The sequence below is a fragment of the Convolutriloba macropyga genome, chromosome 11 (genome assembly GCF_964194025.1).
Source record: "Convolutriloba macropyga chromosome 11, txConMacr16.3, whole genome shotgun sequence".
Lineage (NCBI taxonomy): Eukaryota > Metazoa > Xenacoelomorpha > Acoela > Convolutidae > Convolutriloba > Convolutriloba macropyga.
Window position 1 is genome coordinate 54,256,710 of NC_134478.1, and position 20,567 is coordinate 54,277,276.

Here is a 20,567-nt window from a genome sequence, read left to right on the forward strand (position 1 = left end):
AAGTATTGGAACCATAAATATCATCAGATAATAATATATTATTATATTATATTATGAATAATTATCAAACATTAGTTTTTCACTTTTTAATTGTATTATTTCAAGTAATGTGTATAGGAAAAATTGTATATGATGACTTGGGTCTCATTGGAAAGTCCATGAGACTTGCTAATAAAGCGAATGTTTTAAAGAACAAAAAATTGTCCAAAAAAGCTTAGTGCCCAACATATGAACCTTGGTTGTAACATAGAACCAATTAAGAGGTCAAAATTTGAATTGAAGAAAATGCATGACAGCTCTCACTGATAAGTCAAAAGTTCAAGCTGACAAAAAGGAGAGCAAAATGCAAAAGCTCAATAAGGTCTGAAAAATAGGTTCATTCAAAACCACATATTAGTAGTAATATAGTGAGCTACACTCCCCGGGGGGGGGGGGGGGGGGGGTGAGGTCCCCCATGTATTAAGATAGGGTATAGCGTATTTTTCGGGATTTGGGTCCTCCCTAACGTATTAAGATAGGGAATGAATTAGCATGTATTAAGATTAGGTATAGCGGCGTTAATGTATTAAGATAGGGTATAGCCGCCATGTATTAAGATTAGCTATAGCCGGCGACATGTATTAAGATTATGCGCCGACATGTATTAAGATTAGTAATAGCCGCCGACATGTATTGAGATTAGTAATAGCCGCCGACATGTATTAAGATTAGTAATAGCCGCCGACATGTATTGAGATTAGTAATAGCCGCCGACATGTATTAAGATTAGTTATAGCCGCCGCCATGTATTAAGAGTAGTATAGTCGGTGCAAATGTGGGGGGTAGGTTCGGAGACGCTCCTGATAGGCTGAAATTTTGAGGGGAAAATATCAATGTTTGTGTAGTTATTAAGTGTTTACTTGAGAACAATAGAATTGGCGTGGGTAATTAATTGCTGTAATTATGTGAGGGGTAATTATGTGACAGGTTGAATTTTGTTTACAACTTTTATGTTATTAAATTGTGAAATTAATTGGTGGGGGTTTTCAATTACCCTAGTTATCTGAGGGGTAATTATGTGACATGTTGAATTTTTGTTTACAAATTTTAGGTCAATTGCAAAGATTGTTCCCCTAATTGTTTGAATCAATTGTGTAACAAATGTCTTTTGCGCGCTCATTAATTGGAAAAAGTCAAGATAGCAAGAGGTAGTTTTGATCTACCGTCCTCTGGGTTATGGGCCCAGCGCGCTCCCACTGCGCCATCTTGCTAATTACATGCATATATGCATTATTTTTTGTACATTATTTGAAAAAAGATGTTAAATAAAAGAAAAAAATGAATTAAAATAGTATAAATTGACAGACACAGTACAAATTATGAGCATCAAAATACAAAATTACTCAATCATTTACAATAAATTGTATAAAATTCAATGAACATCAAGGTACACTTAGCCGAGTGGTTAATAAAGTTCGATAAAAAAAGTTTAGAAAACTCACGAGAAACAGTTACGAGAAACATATACTATCGACTTTATTAACTTCAGCTTACTAAATACCAAAATGAACACTACTACATATAGTTACTTATAAAATTTAACACGTGTACATCATGAATATTGTTCAAGTTGGTTTGGAAAAACTTAAATAGTTGAAATGCTGCAAAAATTGCGTAGAATCCACACAAATTTTGCATCTTCTGAAGTGGTCGATGTATTATTTTTTGGTACTTTTTACCTAAAAATTTGTAATGTGTTACTGATCGAGCCAGAGAATCCGCATAATAGTAACTTCTGTTGAGTCGAGCAATCAATATCCAATGTTCACTGACTTCTTTACTCGAAGCAGTGTTAATGATTGCAAAGCTGAATTTGGGTAAATTTGGAATGAAATCTGCTGGAAACGATCCAATGTATTTGAATTTTAGCTCAGGAATGCGTTCAATAATTTGTTGAAGAGATTGATTATCCATGACAAATAATCTTCTGTTTCAATTCGCAAGCTCCGTTTGAACAGGGATTTCTCACATTACAATCGAGTTGAAATGATTCGTTCTTTTCAATAAAGCAACAATTTTTAGATTGGGGAATTTTACGTATCAGACCTCCTGTAGATTCACTTACTCTGTCTTCACTATTACCTGTGACATCGGGATGAAAGATAATAATGATGATTAAAAGTCCCAGGAATACTGCACAAATAAGGTATACATATAAGTTTGGAGTAGGTCTACCCCAATTTTCATCCATTCCCTATCTTGATATTATAGTGTGGAAAGGGTTGCAACTGGGCGATGAAAGTACATATCTAACAAATGTTCCAACGCAGAAGGCAATAATATAAAAACCATAAAAAATTGAGAAGAAAATTAAAAAATCTTGATTAATGCAGAGTTCTTCAGACATTCTTAGCAACTGTTCCAAACTGATCAATTTTAACTGTTGAGATTCGTTCTCCGAGAACAATTAACTCGGTAACATTGGTTAGCGGACGTTCAAAGAACATTTCTAAACGAAGACTTTCCCCACTGAGTTCAGGATAATGAACATTTTCACCAGCATCTTGGAGTGATGTGAGATCGAATACAAGCACATAATGATCTGTGAAGAAATCATTCGGTAACGCAGGAACTTCTTCGTTGAAGTTCATTGCCTTCATTGTTGTAACGTAAGCTCTACAATTGTTGGTTGTATCAATTGAGACTACAGCTCTCCCTCCTCGAACAATTCTCAGCTCCCGCAGTCCAAACTTTCGATAATGAAAAGGATTTTCTTGAAAATGTCCGGTGAATGCTGAATTAGTGTTCATTGCTATTGCAATTCGTCTGATTGGGGCATTATTGAAAACATTTTCCTGAATAAATTGATTTTGTCCAGAAGGAATAATAAATGTTCGCGCAATTGTCTCCATAAAATTATAGCAAGCTGGTTGATGTGTTAGTTGATACTTGATTGTCTGGTGATAGACCTCATTAACGACAACACGTCTCGTAAAAAGTGAACAGTCAAGAACTCTAAGGGAAACATGTGGATTGTAGGAAATCATGTAAAAATTTGGTCTCGCTCGAATCAATTTGAGTCTAATTTTTGTATTTGGAAGTAATAATTTTTCACATTGAAATAAGTCGATTGCAAGTTTACCATATAAGGTAACCCCATCTTTCAACAAAAGCTCTTCTTCCCTATCTATGAACGGACTTTTTTCATAATCACTAGGATCTTTCTCAAATTCGTATCCATGACAAGCCAAAATTCCTTCATTATTCATTGTAGAAGCATTGAATTCATTGCATATCAGAGCTTTGTGGCCATAGAGTCCGTTAGAGTTGTACACTTGTTGATTGTTTAAATACACTTCGCAGTTGGAGAAAAGAGAGTGTAACAAGTTGTTGACATGAGTCAAATATTGTAAATCATCATCAGTGAAAGTCATACCCATATCTGGTTTTCCATGCTCCTCTTTTTTCATGAAATCGTCAAATAATCTTCCCTTTTGTAATCCAACTTTAATTTGTAAATGAATATCTCTCATATCGAGATAAATACTTCTATCTGTTTCAAATTGAAATTCAATGCTGCTTTCATCCAATGAAGTGCTAGGATAAACTTCTTGAATATGGGATGATTCAATTGGTTCCAAAACCGGAATTTTGTCAAAAATCTCCAAGCAAGAATTTGTAAAGTGTCCATAACGGAAATTACTGTCATTTGATGATCTGGTATTCATTTTAGTTTGGTAAAAATATCCCTCCTAGTTCGACGACGTCGACTGATTTTTGGCGAGCGTTTTCGAATAATACGTCGTTTTCTAGGTTTTCCTCCTCCTAGTTGTTTACGTAAAGTTTTCTTTCCAACATCTGTGGCTGCAGATTTGAACTTTTTCCTTCCAGCTAATACATTTCCGATTTCTGGCGCAGCTAATTCAATCAAGTCAGCACCAACTCTTTTAGCTGCTGGTACAACATATCGTCTCAAAAAAGGAATTGCAGTTCTCCCAATTGTTTGTGCTAAAGCTCCAAATCCTCTTCCCCTTTGTCTTGAATAACCACGAAAATACGGTAAATCACTGTCTGCAACCATTTTTTGTAAACTTAATTTTAAAAATGATTGTCTGAAGCTCTTCTGAACATCAATACAGCTCTTGTTACACCTACTGAATTGAAGGGAACTTTTTCACCGTATGAGTCGCGGAGCTCAAGTTTAATGCTGTGGAAAGAATTTTTAAGAATTTTTTTAAATTGTAGATTTGGGAAGTTTTGATAATTCATATATTGTCCAGTAGATATTATGTCTCCATTCTTAATTTTAGAAATAAACGGAATACATCTCAAAAGCGCGGCTTTTGTATCACCTACAATATTGTATTCAACAATATCACTGTATATCATGAGAGTATGAATTCGAACAATATCATAGGGAAATTTAGGAAAATGTGGTCCAGCACCACTCATAAAAACACCCATTCCGTAAACAGCTTCCTCACACCCAAATACGTGACAGAGATCAGTACTGAAGATAACTAGTAACGAGTTCTCATTAGGAAGGCTTAGGGATATTCTCTGTGTAATTCTGTTGAGTTTTAATTTGATTGGGGTTTTCTCATACTTTTCTCTTTCCTGAATTTGTTTGTTCATTTCGTTCACAATATCAGATATTGATGGATATAGTCCTGCGTCAATTGTATAATAATCGGAAGGTTTTGTATCTGGAGTTGCAGCATCTAGATAGAAAAATTTTCCATCTGTAATATTCTGGTACAAAGATGGATATGATAGTTCGGTTATTGCCACCTCCCATTCTCCTTCAAGGTTAATCTGTTCGGGAAGGAAATTGGTAAAAGAACTCAATGTATTATTTGGATAACAATCAAAGGATGCGTTGGAAACCAGCTCTACCGTAAAAGAGTTCATCACTAAATGATACACTTTGAGAGCTCTTGTTCATAAAATTTTCCTAGTATTTCATCACCCTGCTCTCCCTTGAGGTTGTATGTTGGAGGTTTGTACGTAGCAATCTTAACAATTTCAAAGATTTCACTCGTGAACTGTGACTTGTATCCTTTTCTAAAAGGAATATCGTATTTCGAAATTCGTACTTTATCCCCTACTTTAAACCGAGGTTTTTTGTATTGTCTGATCGGATTTTTGTAAAAAATTGATAAAAAGTCTTTGTTTTTTACCTCTTTTGGAGCTTTACCTGTAGATCTATTTAATCTACTATTCATTGTATTTAGGAAAGATTCCATTTTTACAAGGTACTTATGCCCGTTTTCTTCCATGAAGCGATAAATAATGTTTTTCAAAGATCTGATAGCTCTCTCAGCTACGGTAGCTTTTGTTTCACTTCTCGTTGAATAAATTTTAATTTTCTTTTCTCCACAAAATTTCCGAAATTCGCCACCAAACTCTGTTCCTTGATCAACCCATACTTTTTGTGGGATGTTGTTTTTTCGTAGCATTTTTTTGAAAGCTGCTACAGCATCTGTAGAATACTTTGATTTCATTGGTTGAACACGGACAAAACGAGAAAATACATCAACGCAGATTAATAGATACTTTACTCCGTTATTAAACTCTGACAATTTGTCCATAAAAGCTAAATCAAGACACCAAATTTCATTTATCCGCTTTGCAAATGCAGGTAATCGTCTAAAATGTCGATTTGCTTGACGGTATTTTGTATAGGAATTGTTAGTGTGGAGAAAGGAAATAACCTTGCCTCTTGATAAACCGCTCGCTTTTTGAAGATTTCTAACCGATCCAAATGCAGCTTTTCCTTCTTTGTATAATCGTTGAAGTTTCGCTTTTTCAGATTTTGAAAGGGATCCAACTCCCTCTGTCTTTGCTTTTGGCATCCTTGTTTACAATTTTGCTCGGACTTATCCCTGTAGCATCAAGTATTGTGTAATATATATCAGGAAATGCAATATTTTTTCTCTTCAATGTGTAAATAAAATCGGTAAATGCTACATTTGTATCTCTTCCATCCAGTAAAATAGAGTCACTGAGGGACAGCTTGATTCGAGGACATTTGAGTATTTGATCTACAACTGACTCGTTTTTGAATGATTTTGTGTTAGTGGTGATGTCCTTGTGAAGAGAATCTAAATTTTGTGGAACGAAGTTAACTTTTTCTTCACTCTCGTCCAATTTATACACATGTAATTTGAATTTTTGTTCGTAAAGCTGTTGAGGCATCAAAACAAACTGTTCCATTTCAAGAAAGACGGTTAATGATAGACGGAGTTAGAATTGATATAAGTTCTATTCCTTTCCTTGAACTTAAGATTGCTCTCCTTTTATTTATTCCAGTTCTTTTTAGAATAAGCTGATGAATTTCGTCTTGATACTTTTTTACGTCTCGTTTTTGAATATCTTGCAGTTCTCCTCTGAGCATGTTTACGATGCACTCGTTTAGGAACTGAATAAATTCTTTCGGACAATTTTTTAGGTAAGTTCTTTTGAAGTTCCGGGAATAACTTTGGAACGTTGTCAGAGTAGAGAGATGTTGTGTGCTCATCACTCAAAAATGTGGTCTGCTGTTTATGTTGTGGAAGGAAAAAAATTGAAGGAATCGATCCACTATTTGTACAAAATCGAAGAGAGTCGACTGTTTTGGGAGTTAAATCAATAAGTAAATGACCATAAGGAATAGAAGTTGCTTTGGTATACCAATCTTTTAATTGTGAACCTAATCCCAACTGTTGGCTCAGAGTGTTTATTTGCAGTACATCTCTAGGAGATTTGAACAAGACGATATGAGTATTTTGTAACTCTATATCTCTTCCTAATCTACTCTGATGAAATAAATTGTGTTTGATGTATATTGTGCTGAGTCCTTTATGTCTTCCAGCTGTTGCAATTTTAACGAAATCTTTAGAGCTGGAAATCTCCTCGCAAGAGTCGTCAAAAATTAACAGATACTTTGTTCCGTTATTTGGGAGGTTTTGAATAAACTCAAAGTCAACTCCTTCTATGAACTCAATATTTTTAACATCTTTAGACATTAAACCATAAAGAGAATGATAATGTTGATAGAAGTAGTAAATTTTGTCGAACTCTGGTTGAAAAGTTCCAATTGTTAACCATTCATGCATAAGATGAGATTTCCCAGATCCGCTTGGACCAACCAATGAAATAAAAATTCGTTCTTTTGTGGAAATTATCTTGTTCATAATTTAGGTGAAGGTAAAATATAACAAACTGTACTAGAAAGGATTGCAATCCAAACTGTTGTTTCTTCACACGTTGTAGCCAATGTTATTCGTACTATACAACAGACCAGAATTACGAGTATAACAAAAAATTGGGACAGAAAAACGACTAGAGACCTATTACAAGTCTGTCCAAAACATTTCCATGATTGTCGTTCCTGATTATTATCATCAAAGACAAAATTACCCAAATTTAATCCTTTATCTGTATGCTCAGTCATTTAAACGTAATCATTGAGACGATAGAGAAAATGTTTCAACTGAATTGTGATGTAAATAAATAAAAAAATGAGATAAGCTTCTAAACATAAAAAAGAAACAAACACTGTCTCTTCACAGGAATTAATAACAGAAAGCATAAAAAAGGAGAATAAATTCAAAATTAAGAAAAACGACAGAATTGAAATGAAGAATAACTGTGTAACGCTAGGACAAAATTTGTTCAACTTTCTAATTTTTGAAGCAACTTTTCTATGTTTTGTAGGCGAAAAAAAATGATTTTAAAAATTAATTAAAAGACAATATGATACATTACAATCAAAGTATATAAAAATTTTTACAAATATTAAATTTTGTCAAAAAAATTAAGAACCCAAGTTCCATAAGCATAAGCTTTCTTCTCTGCACAGTGCAATGTTTTCTTGTGTCGGTAGGGGTAGTTACTACATTCCCAGATTGTATCTTCGTTGGAAATCAACTTAGAGGCTTTTGGACATCCAAAATCGTCCCAATTTTCCACATCCTTACACAAATAATTGGATAGGATTTTACATTTCTCCAATCCTTTGGCAAAGTATTCGGTTGTAGGAGAACAATGTTGATGAATTATGGTTGGAAGATCTGAGTAATCAACTTTTCCATTATTCCAGTTTATTCCATGTAAATTCTTTGTGTTCCACTTTGCTTGAAATGTTGGCTTGTAGTCATTCGGTGGGAGGAATGTATATCCTAACACAATTCCGTCCTTGAAAATTCCCAGCTCCTTGACAACTGTTCCCTCCAAGCACTCAATATCAAACACAACGAGAGTCATCCTCTTTTTAGTTGAGATAATTGACAAATGATTAACAATCTAGTATTTTAAAAATATGAGGATGACAAACTTTGATGTAGAGGCAAAAGAATAATCCAGTTATATGACCTAGAAGACAGGAGCTGGGTAATTGCGGCAGCATGTAACAATAACCTGGTCCTTCGTCTGTTGTTGTTTTCACAGCTCCAGCAGAATCATGTAAAATTGCATGTAGACGAAAAATTTTTGATCTAGCTAAGAAAAAGTCCAAAAGAGAGTTTCCATATCCAATTCTTCCTCCGTGAGGAAACTTTTGATCAATTTCGTCCAAATCGACATTTCGGTCCCAAATTTTACACGCTGCGAGAAAACAGTTTTTACGTTTTTCGTTCGTAGGGAACATTGAAAGTATGCTTCCGTAACAATTGAAAATGTTTACCAGAGTAACAATATTCATTAACTCTGAGTTGTTTCGTCCAAAATAATGCAAGTCTTTTTGTAATTTTCTATATAGGAAAGAAGTGTTGGTAGATGATCTACTAGATTTTTATACTCCTCTTTTTTCAAATCAATCTTTGTAAGAAAACTCCACTGATATCCGTTCCAGCGATGTTGAGAAATGGAAATTTCTTGTTTGTCAGAACGATATGTTAGAGTTGTTCTGCGCAGCCCATTATGAATAACCCACTTGAATTCAGAAATTTGGGACTCTACGTCTAAATTATCCAAATTGGGAAAATTTTGCGCTTCAAGAACTGTATATGAATACCTTTTAAGTTCGTGATGTAACCTGACGTGAAAAACTTTTGATTTATCTCTGAGACTTAAGAAAATGTTTCTAGAGCATCCAATATCCCAACTCATTCTAAGAAGAAAAAAGTTTCAAAATGTTTACTGAAAGTCAAAAACATATAATCACCAAATATTCATCATTCAATATAAAAAACATCATAATATTGCGCAGCAGTAGTTATTGAAATGTACATTGTTCAATATTAGAGAAGTCTTTAAGATTTTCAATGAGTTCCTTGAATTCTTCCATTTTATAGCTGACGTAAGTCACTTGCTTGAACTCATTGCTCTCTTTGCGACAAAATAGTCGGATCTGGACATAAACTGAAGCTGGATTGTCCTGAACGTACTGTATAAAGGTAACGTAGAGTCTTCGATTTTTTCCAATGCTGATCTCTCTTGCTTTGTGACATTGTTGCAGCACGTCTTCCATTTTTGGGTTCTTCTCAAATTGAGCTGGATTTTCTCGAATTTCCCAGTCTCCATTCAGCAGATCGTTCTTCAGAAGACAAAATTTCTTGAATTCGTAATCTCCAATTCTCAGTTGTTGGTACTTTTCAAATGTTCCACATTTATCTTTTTTAAAGACTTGAAAAGTTGGTTCCGAGTAATTTTGTCCATTTCTAAATATTTGGGACACAGTAAATCTCCCAAATCTGTTTGGATGAGAACCAAAGTCAATATAAAATGGGACGGAATCAGTACCCAATTTAGGTTGTGAATCTGTAAACATTGATGGAGCGCTCGAGTAACAAGGAGATACTTTGGAGAGCGACATTTACGTAACTTGAGTAAGCTGCGAGAAGTTGATTAAATGATTTGCTTAAAAAATTAAGGGCCTCTACAACGCAGAATTTCCTTTTATGCTAATGACATCATTGTTTTCGCACAATTTCCTAAAGAGGAAGAGAAAAATGTGTCTATTTAGAATTCTTCCTTAAAAGGATTTCTAATCAGAAATTTTCAATAAAGAAAACTTTTGAATCATTATAGAAAAAGAGTCTTTGTGTTTAGCACGTCTGTGTTGCATTAGAGAGAAGTAGTGACGAAAATATTTTGAACAAGTAAAACATCGAAATTTATTAATCCGCTGTTTCTTGAATTGATTCATAGCTTAAATGAGATTTTAAATTGCACATAACAATTTCATTGGTTTCCTTATTTGGAATTTGAATTCCTTTATAATTTATAAGTTGATTTCCTTATTTGGAATTTGGTTTTATTTATAATAAATAAATTAGTTTCCTTATTTGGAATTTAAGTTCAAATAAGGAAATCAATTTCTTTAGAACTAAATAATATTACAGAATGGCAGCAGTTATGTGTCAGGTTTTACCACACTTTTACAAAAAATTCTGTGAAAAGGCGTTGTTTATATCTGTATCTGTCAAAGATTATAGACCATATATTCTTACAAGTGAATATGTTGTTGCTTCACACAACAGTTTCTGTCCCCTGAAAACCTGTCGATATCACATTGTTCTCATTTCTTTCTCCATCGGAGACTTGCTTCAAAAACTGGAAGATCTCTCCTATTTATATCAGACAGTTGATTGTTTATATACATTATATAAACATCAATTTTTTGGCAATATTTTGGAAGAATCGGGACTTGTCTTTACTCAGTTAGACAGAGCAGTACAACACAATTATGAGAACAAATATGTTGAGAAGTTACCTAGTGTGTCTAAAAAAAGATTGAGTAGAAAGAAGTTCAAGAGACATCTACTGCGCGCTGAACAAAGAAATGTAAGCACACAAACAATGGGATCTTCTTTTCTGGACAGAATTCAATCTCTTAAAAACTCAAAATATGAGGGTGAATTGATAAAAATTGTTGACTGTTTGTTAGACGGCCATGGCTTAATTGATAATTCTCTGTTATATCTTGAAATTAGAAAGTAATAAATTTGTAATTGCATCACAATTATTTACATAGTATCAGTTTTATGTTTGGTTTAAAAATCAAGAAAATTCAATTTCTCTTTTTTTACAATCTTTTTCTTAAATGTTCAAATTGATACCTCTAATCTGTTAAATGTCAAGTTTTGTAACAAACTATTCTTTTAAAAGTCGAGTTTTCTCACAAAAATTTTTGTTAACTGTTGGGTTTTGGAACAATTTATTTTAATAAAAGTCGAGTTTTCTCAACGAAATTTTTGTTAAATGTCGAGTTTTCATTCAATCTTTTTGTTTAAATATCAAAAAACAGTTTCCAATTGGATACAATGAAGCGCAAATTTTTTCCTGATTTTCACCAGTTTACGGTATAATTTAACGCAAAAAAGGAAGAGATTTTTAATTTGTAAAATGACAAGTTTTCTTTTTCTATAACAACTTAAAAATCGAGTTTTCATAAGGGTTTTTTTCTTAGAAATCAAATTTCTGCTCAGTTTTTTTTCTTAAATATCAAATTTTTGATCAAAAACTTTTGTTAAATATCGAGTTTTGATAATGCTATTTCCGTTAAATATCAAGTTTTGTAACGAAGTTTCAAAATTCAAAATTTTGTTTGATTATATCCTTGTGAACTGGTTTAGAAAAGAAAGCTCACATGAGAAAAATTATATTATAAAGAATGTTTAAATACATCACCAGGAAAATGTATAAATCAACATACAACTTTTCCGTTAAGAACGATTACAAATGAAGCTGCAAAATTGTACCAACTCGAATCTATTCAAACAGAGTTCTCACAACATACTCTGGTAAGTTTTGAATCTCATTCCCAAAAGGTCTAGAACGTTCAAATATTACTGGAGGGTCAGTTGGTTGAACGCTGATTGAAGTTGTTGAATTTTCATCAGTCAGCAAAATTGGATTGTGCGCCGTTCCATCCTCTATGGAAGGTGTTGTCATTGATGGAGTAGTCGACATATCAGTAGAACCATAGTACTGTGCCGGATCAAAGTTCTGCTGTTCATTTGCTGTCCAAGTGCTAGTATCAACACTTAGCTCGCTCCCATCAAAGCTTGACACAGTTTGAAGCAAATTCCCTGACTCCTCCACTGAACTCAAAACTTGATTTACATCCGGGCTAGAGAACCAAGAGTTGGGAATTTGCCCTTCTTCCCAAGGGAAAGTATATTGAATGTTGCCAGCGACGTAGGTAGGTGGAAATTCTGTCCCAGCAACGTGGGGATAGTGGTGCCCACTAATAACAGCAACCTCGTGTCCCATCGCTTGAGTTCCAAGCTGATTCTCCGTAATTGGAACCTGACCCTGATGATAGGTGTCGAACTGTTGTCGCTGGTGTTCAATAATATGCCACACAGTGATGGGTAAAGTCATTACAGTCTCATATAATCCGTTTGATAAGTCTTTAATACTTATCCGAGCAGTCTCCTCAGTGAAGGAAAATGAGTACAGAAGACTGTTGTTTTGCACAGTAAACTCCATTTTGTTCAGATGAGTTGATAGAAGTGGATTTTTTAGAAACAAAAGCAGTTTGTAAATGAACTTATTGAAAACTGTCAAGTAGAGAGTAAGTTAGAAAACAACAAATTTCACTTTATAGTAGGACAAAAAGAATATCTAAGTTAGAAACAGATAAACGTTACAACTGAAGTAAGATCTGTAGATAAGAAGAATGTGAATGTAGGAACTCAATTGTATAAAGTTTTGAAGAATAGTTAGCAGGACGATGAGGAACAGAGGTGAAATTAATTTTGAGGAAATGAAAGAGAATGATGAAGTCTAACTTTGTCGCTCCTATTTATAGTGAATTCCGTCCAATAAGAACAAAGTAACCAAAGAAGGAAATATTTTGTAGAAAAACTGACGTTAGTAACCGAAACAGGAAATGGAAATCATTTAATGTATCCAAATATGGAAGAAGTTGTTATAAAATGATGCTCGTATACGAAGCAGGAACATCAATGCGTGAATAGACACCAAATATGGTTTTTGAATAATACATGTATCACATGATACGACTACTTGTTTACTAAATAAGGATAGCTCATTGGGAACGAAGTGACATAATTTACCAAAAATGTTAAGCTCTGATAAATTTGTTCAACTTCGTTAAATTTTAAATCAATCTCGGAAAGTATTCCATTTTTGGAACAGAACTTTTGTATATATATATTTGGGAGCCGAATTCCAAATCGAATTTTTACTCCTTCAGAATTTTAATCTGTATAATAATGAAAAAACAACGCGCTTTGTACAGATGAAGTGATTGCTATGGGGTCAGGAATTGGAATACAGTTCGCTTGTGCTAGATTTCTGTACTGTTCTAAAATTTCGGGAACAGAATTCAAAATAAATAAAATTTCGTACTTGTTAATGTGTAGCTCTGACGATAAATCAAATGATTGTTTCGTTATATAATCATCATATTTGAATTTTTTAATGGAAAATGTTGCATATTCGAATCCTTTACTAAATCGGATTATTCTGTCATTCTGAACGCAAATGTCCGAGAAATTGTAGAACAAATAGGAGTCAACATCAATCTCGTCAACTTTGTAAGCATCGGCAATTCCTTCTTTCCTCTTATATATTTTTTCCAACAACTGTAAATGATTTTTGATTAACATTTTTCGCAAATGAGCAAAATTTCACGCAATACTCTGTTTATGTAAAAGAAAATTAAAATTAAGAAACAATTACACAAAATAAAATCGTTAATCTTCAGAATAATTTCTTTAACACGGGATTTCGATTGGTTGAGAGGTTCCAAGACAATAACGTTAAGTTGTAAAGTAAATATTTGTTCGTGAAGTATGGATGAATATTTGTTTTCGACATCTTTAACATTGTTGTAAAAGCACATTCATGTGCTAATTTCAATTTTCAATAGGACTAGATTTGTTTGCAAGCACCGAATTCTCTCAATTGCGGATAGACACAAATTTGAATCACAGAGTTTGTTAAGATTGGAACAATTTGTTTGAATTTGTTGTGAGTCTGTTTTTGGATTATGGCTGGATGAAATATGAAAACTTATATAAAATGTAAAAGAAATGATTAAGAAGATATATAAGAATGATTTGCTTTTTTTGAGTTTACTCCAAGGAATGAATTCACATATTTAAAAAGAGTGTTCTTAATTATTAAAGGTATTTGTAAATGGAAGAATCTGATTGGTTTATTCATTATGTTCTAGAATGTTCGGTTATGACAACAAGCTTCTTAAAATGGAAATGATAAATTTCCATATATGGAGTGATGCGTCATAGCTGCGTTCCCTAAATGTACAAAAATAATTTCTTTCATTCTCACTTTGTTATTAACACAATTAGTTGCTCGTCACAATACCCGAATTTGTTTCATCTTGTACCAAAACAATGCCTTCTCTCGATAGAAATCTCCCAGTGAAATGTACAAAGTGCAACAAAATGGTGGTGAAGAAGAATATGGCAAAACATAAGCAGTCTTGTGATAGTGGGACTCTATTTTGTCCCAAATGTCCACATTTCAGTACAAAGAAGAAAGAAGACATGAATTACCACATTGCTAAGCATCACGCTCCTAAGGATACAAAGCTAAGCACTATGTGTACTGTATGCTTGGAGGAGTTTCCGAGTTTCTATTCTCTTCAACAACACAAGAGGAGAAAGCATGGAACTTCAACAAAAGTTGGAACAAAATCGAGTGAAAAGCTTAAAGAAGTTCTAGAATCAGAGGAGCTGGAAAAGGACAACGAGCAGCTACAACAAGAACTTAGTGCTTGCCAGCACTTTTTTGACGATACTGAGATGGAAAATGGAAGACATCAAGTGTTCAACTTCAAGCTGTCCAAGCTCGATCCTCATGAAATTAATAAAAAGTTGAAAGAAGTATTCGAAAAACTCAACTGTGCAGCCAAAGTCAACTTAGCTCTAGGATTTATATTAAGAAATGTGGATACGGACGAGTATCGATACTTCTACGCTCACGAGAACAACACTTTCTTCGAGAAATCTCATCTACTCTGTTCCAAAGGAGACTTAGTCTCTCTTCAGGACAGGATTGAAAAGATGGATTTAGTGGAGACGTGTGCTCAGGAGCGGGAGAATACTAAATGGCGATTTGGTCTGACTACAAATGTAACAATATTTTGCGCTCTCCTAAAATCCATTCCACTGGGATGTATCGATGCTGTTCTTCCTGAACAGTTACTCAGACGACCAGATATGAATTGTCTCGTATCGAATGGCTATGGTGAGACTTACAAAGATTATCTTTGCTTATTCCGAGCTATAGCTGTTCACTTATGTGGATCATCGGAGCTTGAGATCAATGCAAAAAATTTGTTTAGTGCATTCCTCCACGAATCTGGACAAGACGCAATCAATTTCAGAGGGGTATCGATCGATCATCTTGTATTTGTTGAAAATGCGATAAAGCACAACATATTTATTTACGATATTGACATTGTAGATGGAGATTTTGTTGGTGAACTTGCGAGGAGAAGTATTGAAATGTATGAGAAAAATATTAATTTATTACGTTACAACAACCACATATGCTATGTAGATGATATCAACACATTCTTTAAATTATTCCGTTGTCCCAGTTGCGATACGTTCATTCAGAAAGCGGGAAATTTCAACCGCCATGTTAAAACGTGTAAAGATAGAGTACAGCATATTTACCCAAAGAGTGTGTATACATTGCGCGAGACCTTATTTGATAAGCTTGACGGATTTGGAATTTCCTACAACGAAGATCAAAAATTGTTCAAGAACTTGGCTATTTTTGACTTTGAATCGATATGTGTACCCTCTGACCAATTAAAAGATACAAACACAACCACTTGGATTGGAAAGCATGAACCAATCTCTGTCTCTATTTCCTCCAATTTAATTGATGAACCTGTCTTCCTATGCGATAAAGATCCGAAAGCTCTCATTATATCTTTTGTTGAAGCTATTGAAGACTTAGCAAACAAAAGTAAAACTGAAATGTGGACAAAGTTTTCCTCTATTGAAGCAGTAATCAGAGCACGAGTTAACGCAATTGGTGAAAATTTAATTAAAAGAAAGGATCAAAACGCTTCAACATTTGAGTGTGAAGGTGAACGTACCGAAGAAGATGATGAAGCTGATATGTCTACGCAATTTCTCCAAATGCAGAAAAACCAGCTTTTGGACTTACAGCAGCACTTTGAGCGTTATGTGAACACTTTACCTGTGTTCGGATTCAATAGTGGAAAATATGATTTAAATCTCATTAAGTCCTATCTCCTACCCTATCTTATTCATGAGCGCGACATTCAACCTACTGTTATTAAAAAAGCAAATCACTTTGTTTCTCTTAAGTTTGGTGATGTACAATTTCTCGATATCCTCAACTTTCTCGGTGGAGCTACATCACTTGATTCTTTCCTTAAAGCATACAAGACAAATGAGACCAAAGGATTCTTCCCCTATGAGTGGTTTGACTCTCCCGAAAAGCTCGATGCAACTTTTCTCCCTCCTTACGACCGTTTCTTTAGCAAACTGAGAAACTATAATCCACTGGAGAAGGAATTTACTGATTTCACTAAATTGCTTAACAGTGGATTTTCTCAACAAGAGTCATTAAAAAAGTTGAGGTTGAAAAATGTTCCTCCATCTGGAATTGACAATTACAATTAACTGAAAGTGGTCTGGGAGCAAGAAAAAATGGCTACATTCAGAGATTTTGTCAAGTGGTACAACAACAAGGATGTTGTTCCAACACTGGAGGCAATGCAAAAAATGATGGAGTTTTATCACAACAAGGGTATCGATATGTTAAAACTCGGATGTACACTTCCGAACTTGGCTAATATCTGTCTTCACAAGTCAACAAACCACAAGTTTTTTCCATTTGTTGAAGCTGACAAAGATTTACATGACAAAATACGTGAGGATATGACTGGTGGTCCATCTATTGTTTTTACTAGAAAAGCAGTAGTTGATCAGACCTTCATACGAAACTCTGAAAACCTTTGCAAGTCTATCGTAGGTATTGACGCTAGCCAACTCTATCCCTTTTCAATGTGTCAAGAAATGCCCACTGGACTTTACACTCGATGGGAATTTGATACAGATTCTCAAAAATTCAGGGCTCGAACAAACAGATCTCGAACATTTGAGAACATGGTTATGTCATATCTTCAATCACAACGTTCCGAATGTAAAATTGAGAGCTACTACACAACCGGAAAACAGAAGAAGATTGATTGTTTTAGCGTAGACGGATTTTGCACACATTGTAATACGGTGTTTGAAGCCATGGGTTGTTACTTTCATTTCTGTCCTTGTCAGGAAGCTAAAGCAAGTCTCTCAGAAGAGGAAACACAGAGAGGGATTAGAAAAAGAGAACATGATGAAATGAGAAGAGATTACTTAAAAAGTAAAGGATATAAGATTGTTGAAATCTGGGAGTGTAAATGGTGGGAAAGTGTTAAAGAAGAAGAAAATGTCAGAAATCACGTGAGAAAGAACTTTCCTTTCAAATTACCTTTGAAGCAAGAGTCTTTACTAGCTAAAATAAGAGATGGGGAGATGTTTGGATACGTACAATGTGATTTGGAAGTTCCCACAGGTTTGAAGTACAAGTTTTCGAATTTCCCGCCTATTTTTAAAAATTTCAACGTTAGTCGAGCTGATATTGGAGATTATATGAGAGATTACGCTGTCGAAAACAACTTACTGAAGCAACCTCAGCGAATGCTAATTTCAAGTTTCAATCTGGAAAATGGAACAATTATTACTCCCCTACTAAATTTCTACATCAGCCTCGGTCTGAAATGTACAAGAATTTATAGATTTGTACAGTACACGCCGCGCAAATGTTTCAACACCTTTGTACAGTCAGTGGTAGACGCTAGAAGAGGTGGAGATGAAAATCCTGATTCCAGCGTTGTTGCTGAGACTATGAAATTATTGGGTAATAGCTCTTACGGTTATCAGATTATGGACAGAAGCAAACATACAGAAACCAAATATTTGAACGATGAGAAGACGAACAAAGCAATCAATGGGAAAATGTTTAAGCGGTTGAACAATGTCTCAAAAGAGCTTTACGAAGTTGAGCTAGCAAAATCAAAAATTGAACACCGCGAACCTATAATAGTTGGATTCTTCATACTTCAGTACGCTAAATTACGTATGTTGGAGCTCTACTATAACTTCTTTGACAGATTTTGCGACGTGGATAAATTCGAGGAGTTAGAGATGGATACAGATTCCCTCTATTTAGCCTTAGCTCATGAGAATTTGTATGATTGTATTCGACCTGCTAAAAAACAAGAATGGGAAGCATTGAGAAAGCAGGACTGTAACGACTCTTTCCAAGCAGATGCTATTCAAAATTTCTTCCCTAGAACATGTTGTTCTAAGCATAAGAAGCATGATAAACGGGAACCAGGACTTTTCAAGGAAGAATTCAGATGTACGGAAATGATTTGTCTTTGTAGCAAAACTTATTGTTGCTACGATGCACAGTCTGACAAATACAAGTTCAGCAGTAAAGGTCTCAATAAAAGAACATTAGAAGAGAATGGAGATGGACCGATGGAGAAATATCGACGTGTGATGGATGAAATTATCAATCTTACTTCAACAAATAGAGGGTTCAGAACAATAAACCATTGTGTTGCTACGTATGAGCAGACAAAGAAGGGACTGTCCTATTTCTACCCTAAGCGCATTGTTCAGTCTGACGGTATTCATACAGCACCACTCAACATATAACTTAAATGCTTTTACTATAGCACAATTCTTTAGTATTCTCTATTACATTTATACTGTGTCTGTAATTTTATACAATTTTAATTCATTTTTTTTTCTATCATTGAATTTTTTCCAATTAATGAGCGCGCAAAAGACATTTGTTACACAATTGATTCAAACAATTAGGGGAACAATCTTTGCAATTGACCTAAAATTTGTAAACAAAAATTCAACATGTCACATAATTACCCCTCAGATAACTAGGGTAATTGAAAACCCCCACCAATTAATTTCACAATTTAATAACATAAAAGTTGTAAACAAAATTCAACCTGTCACATAATTACCCCTCACATAATTACAGCAATTAATTACCCACGCCGATTCTATTGTTCTCAAGTAAACACTTAATAACTACACAAACATTGATTTTTTCCCCTCAAAATTTCAGCCTATCAGGAGCGTCTCCGAACCTACCCCCCACATTTGCACCGACTATACTACTCTTAATACATGGCAGCGGCTATTACTAATCTTAATACATGTCGGCGGCTATTACTAATCTCAATACATGTCGGCGGCTATTACTAATCTTAATACATGTCGGCGGCTATTACTAATCTCAATACATGTCGGCGGCTATTACTAATCTTAATACATGTCGGCGCATAATCCTAATACATGTCGCCGGCTATAACTAATCTTAATACATGGCGGCTATACCCTATCTTAATACATTAACGCCGCTATACCTAATCTTAATACATGCTAATTCATTCCCTATCTTAATACGTTAGGGAGGACCCAAATCCCGAAAAATACGCTATACCCTATCTTAATACATGGGGGACCTCACCCCCCCCCCGGGGAGTGTAGCTCACTATATTACTACTCATATTAGATTCATTAACTCATTAAAAGACTATTGGGACCCCATGATAATCTGAAAAACTTGTACGACAACAAAGATAAAGAGTTACAAGCAAAAGTGAGCACTTAAAAAACGCGAGAGATTAATGTCAAAATTATATAGAAATTAAGTTTTTTATTGAAAAAACTTGGATACGTTGCAACGGTTTTTTTTAACACCAATAGGATCTATCAGTATTTTGATAATCTGACTTCAAAAAATCAACAAAAATGAACTAATGTACAAAAACAGCAAAATTTATTAAACTTGTACTATCAGAGCAATTAAAACCAATAATTTTCAAAAAGCATTAAAAAACTTCATTTTTTAGTTCGCTTGGAAGCAAATGAGATCACTTTTTAATGAGAATAAGTCTTAAGACTCGACTACCAAAAGGACAACAAGAACAGAAAAAAAGAGAGTTCAATAGAAAACTACGGGAAGAAAATGGCCAAGCCATAAAAACCACAAGCTTACAGCTCATTTTTGTCAGCTAAAATTTTTTGCTATGCAAATTTGATCCTCAACTATTGTGTTTTTTTGACAAGACCTCTTAGAATAATCAGCATTTCTTAGAAATATCCGAAAATCACAAATAGTCTCTCTGAAAACTCGTAGTATCAAAGTCATAAAACCAAGAGTTAGACGCCAAGGTTTCTAGCCAAACTAAATTTGGATTCAATTTTAGGCATATGTCATTAGTGTGACTGACATTCAATTTCACAGAAATTTCTTTTAAAAGCAGATAAAGGTTTTCTATTTTTTTTCTACAAAATATTTTCTCGGTCCTAGCAGCCGTTGGGTGTGAACTCAAAGCCTTGGATAGGTTCAGTTAACCCTCTATGGAAAGTCAATGCCACTTGTAGTTAATGCAAATAATGCAGGCGTAACTTAAAAATCAGTAAAAAGTACGACAACAAAGCGTGGAAGCCAAAAAAACTATGAGCCATGAGTCCCTAAAGCAAAATGAATGTTCATTGTGCCTCCGTTTGATAGTAAATGAAATGTTCAACCCTAAAAATGAAATG

General features: G+C 34.4%; 1 non-coding gene across 1 annotated transcript; it reads right to left on the minus strand.

Annotated features, from left to right (window-relative positions):
- Positions 1 to 1,178: 1,178 nt before the first annotated feature.
- On the minus strand, positions 1,179 to 1,250 carry Trnam-cau (transfer RNA methionine (anticodon CAU)). The gene has a single exon. It is a non-coding gene; the product is annotated as a tRNA-Met (tRNA).
- Positions 1,251 to 20,567: the final 19,317 nt, after the last annotated feature.